At 38.1% G+C, this 6,000-nt stretch overlaps 1 protein-coding gene across 1 annotated transcript in view; it reads left to right on the plus strand.

The window, feature by feature from the left end:
• Positions 1-6,000, plus strand: part of LOC104532117 (target of Nesh-SH3) — a gene marked incomplete at its 3' end in the record, with an annotated part of 64,036 nt that overhangs the window by 43,303 nt on the left and 14,733 nt on the right. The window lies entirely within an intron of this gene.

Consider the following 6,000-nt stretch of genomic DNA (forward strand, 5'->3'; position numbering starts at 1 on the left):
AAGTTTTCTCTTTTACTTAAATCAGTGCTTTGCAAGCCTTTACTTGTTTTTAGTGCAAATTTAGTCAGACATCTACATGTTGAAGTACAAATCTTGTTGTTTCACATTAGATCCTTTGTTCTTCTTAAATGAATGGTCTTGGATCTACCTTCATTTGTATCTGAATTAGTTGAAAGAAACTTTGTTAAATCATAGAAAATATACTGGTTTAAAGTTGGCCAAATAGAAATAAGTAAAATAAGTAAATAAAATAGGTAAAATAAGTGGTTTGTTGTGCTATGGTAGGAGGCAATGATGCCTTGTTTTAATGCTATTTAAATAATGTTTAAATGTTTTCTGTATTTGGCCTCACTGCTACACTGCTTGCCTGATATTGATACAGTACACCTCTCATTAGTTTCCTGTTGTAAGTTAAATTAGATCTACTATAAATTTCTGTTTTACTGTCATTATTTTATGAGTGGTAGAGTAGGTGGGGAGCTCAGGAATACTCACCAAGTAGCAGTTTCAAGAGAAGTCATAGTGGTGGGTGGCTTCTCAGTTAAGTGCACCGTTACATTTTAGGCAACTCTTGGCAGATAAATAAAATTAATCTGCTGCAATTATTGAAATTGTTAATACAGATATTTTCCCTGCTCTGTCATTTTGGTGTTCTCTTATTATTCTTCCTTTTATGACAGAAGAATTCTTTTTCTTCATTTACATCCTGTGAAGCTCCATTCAACTCAGCAGTGTTTTGTAAAACCAAGAAGAAACTTGGTGTACCCATGTTTAAGATGCATCTGCATCTGGTTTAAAACTATCTTCTGGGGTTTTTTTACATGCATCTTTGCATTATTCGTAACACTTCCCCTCCCCATCTGTCTAGTTTTTGTTTAATTTTTAGCTGTCTAAATTAGACTTGAATCTCCTTACTTTGGTGTTGATAATAAAACTCCCATTGATAGCATTAGACTGAATGTCATAGATTACGTTAAAAAGTGCATTCCATGTAGCCAATATGACCTTTTCCTTACCTCCCAGAAGTTTTGGACTAACCCTTTTCAAGCTTCAAAAAATTCTCATGAACAAATTTAGATCTTCATCACCAACCAGAATTTCAAACACTATTGAAAAATGACACTAATGTTTTATTATGAAATTGTAATGAATATTAGGAAATCGTAGAATCACAGAATGTTCTGAGTTGGATGGGGCCTTTAAAGGTCATCTAGTCCAACCCCCCTGCAGTGAGCAGGAACATCAACTAGATCAGGTTGCTCAGAGCCCTGTCCAACCTGACCCTGAAAGTTTTCAGAGATGAGGCATCTACCACCTCTCTGGGCAACCTGTGCCAGTGTTTCACCCTCACTGTTAAAACATTTTTTCTTTCTATGTAGTCTAAGTCTACTCTAATTTTAGTGAAATGTTGTCAGGCTGTACTAAAGTACTGGCTGTGTATTTGCCTTTTGCTCCCATCCTTTTGCTGCCTTCTTGCAGCCCAGACAACCAACCATTTCCTGGGCTGCATCAAGAGAAGCGTAGCCAGCAGGTTGAGGGCGGTGATTCTGCCCCTCTACTACACTCTTGTAAGGCCCCACCTGGAGTGCTGTGTCCAGTTCTGGAGCCCCCAACATAAGAAAGACATGGACCTGCTAGAACGAGTCCAGAGGAGGCCACAAGGATGATCCGAGGGCTGGAGCACCTCTGCTATGAGGACAGGCTGAGAGAGTGGGGGCTGTTCAGCATGGAAAAGAGAAGGCTCCAGGGAGAACTTCTAGTGGCCTTCCAGTACCTGAAGGGGCTACAGGAAGTCTGGGGAGGGACTTTTTGTAAGGGCACTTAATGATAGAACAAGGGGAAATGGCTTTAAGCTGAAAGAGGGGAGGTTTAGCTTAGATATTAGGAAGAAGTTCTTCACTGTGAGGGTGGTGAGACACTGGAACAGGTTGCCCAGAGAAGTTGTGGATGGCCCCTCCCTGGAAAAAAAAAATGGATGAGGCTTTGAGCAACCTGATCTAGTGGAAGGTGACCCTGATCATAGCAGGGTTGGAACTGGATGATTTAAGGTCCCTTCCAACCCAAACCATTCCATGATTCTATAAGAGGACTTGCCTATGAGAGTCTTATTGTTAATTTTGTTTGAATATCTCCCTGTACTTCAACTCTAAAGATATACTGACACTCATGAGTCACTGGTTTAAAAACATATGAAATTACAAATGTTCATATCAAAGTATGGGTATATACCTATAAGCAGATTTCTATTTTGCAGGTAAGTATAATGATAAAGTTAATGAAGGGAAAACAAAAAATTAAATGAATCATAGAATCATAGAATAGATTGGGTTGGAAAAGACCTCCAAGATCATCAAGTCCAACCCCTGATCCAACTCCAATTACTATATCATGGCACTAAGGGCCACGTCCAATCTCTTTTTAAAAACCTCCAGGGATGGTGAATCCACCACCTCTCTGGGCAGGCCGTTCCAGTGCCTGATTACCCTCTCTGTAAAGAATTTCTTCCTAACATCTAACCTAAACCTCCCCTGGCAGAGCTTGAGCCCATGCCTCCTTGTCCTATTGTTGGTTGCCTGGGAGAAGAGACCAACCCCCACCTGGCTATAACCTCCCTTCAGGTAGTTGAAGAGAGTGATGAGGTCACCTCTAAGCCTTCTCTTCTCCAGACTAAACAACCCCAGCTCCCTCAGCCTCTCCTCACAGGACTTGTGCTCAAGTCCCTTCACCAGCCTCGTTGCTCTTCTCTGGACCCGATGCTCATATTTTGTTTGCCTTTACTGGACCAAAATGCTTGTGATTTGTATAAATGATGAGAAAACTTTTCCACATGACCATGACATGTATTTCTATAATTCCAAGCAGAAACTGATTCAAATCTATTTTAATATTTAGTCCGTGTATGGAAGAAAAATTACTAATTTATTATAATAATTTGAATGAAAATGTATGATAACAAAAAATTAGAAGGTAGCCCATCCTTAGGAAATTAGCATCATGTTAAAAGTACAAGACTTAAAATCAGATAACAGATTCATCATTTGTATCTGTTGCAGGGGCACTCTACTTCACTCGATCCTTACTCATCTGACATGTTCTCCTTACTGTGACATGTTGAAATGTACTGTTATTCATCCTCAAGACTGTTGTGTAGTGACTAACGTCTAATCTCTGACATTGGCAGTATGTGGCAATTACGACCTCTTAGCTCAGTTCTGTCAGCTAATATCCCACCAAGTTTTAGATTTGTAACTCTCTATGACCTGAAATGGAGTCACTGTTCTGGGCCTCAGATTTTACCATCTCCGGATGGACCTTAGGCTTTCATACAAATGTTGCATAATATAAGTTAGTTAAATATGTTACTGACTCAGAAGATAAAAACCATGTGCAACAGCATGGATCTGTTGGCCAAGATTTTCTCTAGTATGAGTCTGACCTCAGTGGGATATTCCTTAGAACTGGTTCTGTGAGCAAACAAGTGTCCTGATTTTGCTGGAATAGAATCATAGAATTAATTCTCTGTTAGAAAAGCTGCATTTTTAGGAAGACTGCAGAGCCCAATCTGGTGAGAACAAAATTGATAAGACACTGGTTTAGTTTGTGGTCAGCCATGGTATGCAGGTTTCCATAGTGATTGAGGTCTTTAGCAGTTTAGAGTTAGCCACATGCTAAGGCTAGGAGGAGCGAAAGCCAGGGCAACTGAGCCAAGCTGGCCAACAGAAGTATTCCATACCATAAATGTCACGCTTGCTTTAAACTGGAAAGTTTGCTAGGGATGACCCTTCTTCCTCAATGGCTATCATCCCTGGAAGGTCTTGCCCATCATTCTGTTCCCAAGGCCTACTCTCCTAGTTGTTGTGATTGTTGTGCTTTCGTTGACTGGGTATAACTTTGTGTATTTTACATTAGTATTAGTATTAATATTAGTTCTTATTATCATTTCATTAAATCTGTTTTCATTTCAACCCACAGGTCTCCTTTCCTTTTCCCAATTCCTTTTCACAGGTGGGGAGGGGTCATTGGGTGGTAGAACAACTGACTAAACCAAGACAAGACAACGAGTTTTGAATAAAAGGCACCACATTCTCAAAGAGCATTGGTATCTTTTATTGCTTCAGTGAGATTATTGCTAGTTTATTGAGGCACCTAGTGTTCTTCTGTACCTACAAAGTGCTTTTCAAGAAACTCCAATAAAGAGAAGTTCTTGTGCCATTTTTTTTGACAAACCATTCTTTGGTTGCTTAACTCTCTACAGATTAAGGGCTATGTAGCGTGCTACGTATTTCCTGCAAGATATCCCCAAACTCTAATTCCCTGTGGAAGCAAAGATAATCACTGCCATTTGTGTAGACCAAAGTTCTTTGCAAGGTCAAATTTCAAAGCCTTCTCAAAGTGGTTGTCATCTCTGGTCAGAGCCTTAGCACTAGAATGCAAAACAAAACAAAACAAAGACCCAAACAAAAAAATACAAGCAATTAGTTTTATGAAACTGATTAAAACTTCATAACACCAGAAAGGTTCCACCAACAAGATGGAGTTAGCTTTCTCAGCATCTTCTGTTTTCTGACATCAGTATGAAGTAGTTGATGAGGGAGGATGGCAAATTCATGATAACCTGCTGCATAGTCATGTTCAGTTCCTCTCTTTATATTTCCAAGGGAGTAGAGAGACTTGTTTCCTCTCTGCCTCTCAGTGTTCAAACAACCATCAGTGAACAGAGCTGTCATAATAAACATGCTGGGGCTGTATTTACTGTCCATTTAGGTCTGAAAAAGAGTATAGACTATTGTATAGATTTTTCTTGACCTTTCCTTTGGTTAGAACAACTCCCAAAATAATCTCAAAATGGAGCGTAGGGTCAAAAAATGCAGAGTCTGACCTTCAGTTTTTTGGGCAAGGGGAGTTGGGGAAAGGAACAGAAAATGTTTTTTCCATGCAAGACAAAAACAGGGTTTGTAGATAGAATACTATATATTACTGTTCTGAGTGGATTGTGTAGAAAAACAAACATGCTTCCAGATAGGTCTGAAATAGAAATTTAAAACCTGAAGGTATGGGTTTTTTATTAAATAAGTTAAGAACTTCAACAAATTCACATTTATATTGCTTAAATTTGTTTGCCTGTGATTTAGATGTCCTAATGTCATATTTGCAAATAGTACAGAATTTGTGTTTTACTTAATTTGATCTGATGCTTTTTAAAAAATAGGGAAAAACAGAGAAGAATCCATACTTACTCTTTATGTTGTACAGCACATAAAGTAGCATTTTTAAAACCCTAAATTCAGAAAGATATGTGCGTGTGTCTCCTTGTGTGCCTGTCTGCAAATCTTTGTCACTATGCAGCTGCCAACTTATCCACAATTTGTGTTGCGTATGTCATAGACAGTGCATTTTAAACTTAGCAGAATTCCTTAAGGAACATACTTCAGCAAATAAACTTTTTGAGTTTCAGATGCTTTTGAGTTACTGCTGAGTGAGTATATGCTGAAAGCTTGTTTAAACATGGAAAGATTTGTTGATGGTCAGTCTCTCATTCTTCAGAACCTCTGACTCTTCAATTAATTTCAGTCATTCTACTAAAAAAAAATAAGTGAAAAAAGTGAATGTTAGTGATAATGTAAAAGTGAAAACTAATTTAGAGAGTGCTTTGCAAACCTAACTGGTAGCCATCAGCGATGTAATTCTTTCCATTTTTTTATATATGTCAGTGCCTGTTACTTTAAAGTAAACTTGGCATCAAAAAGGAAACAATATAATCAACTTCATGTGCCAATTTGTGAAACACTCAGTATCTGAAAAATCGTAGATGAAACCATTTCTTTTATTATTTTGTAACACTAAATGGTTGCTGTTCTTCTAATGAAATCTAACTGTAAACAAACAAATAAATATATGTGTATATTAATAGTCTTTTTAAAAAAGTCTGATTACATTCCTATACACAAAAGTGCAATAAGTTTTATGATCATCTATCTACGGCAACACGAAATCACAGAG

The sequence above is a fragment of the Antrostomus carolinensis genome, unplaced genomic scaffold, assembly GCF_000700745.2.
Source record: "Antrostomus carolinensis isolate BGI_N321 unplaced genomic scaffold, ASM70074v2 scaffold4001, whole genome shotgun sequence".
Lineage (NCBI taxonomy): Eukaryota > Metazoa > Chordata > Aves > Caprimulgiformes > Caprimulgidae > Antrostomus > Antrostomus carolinensis.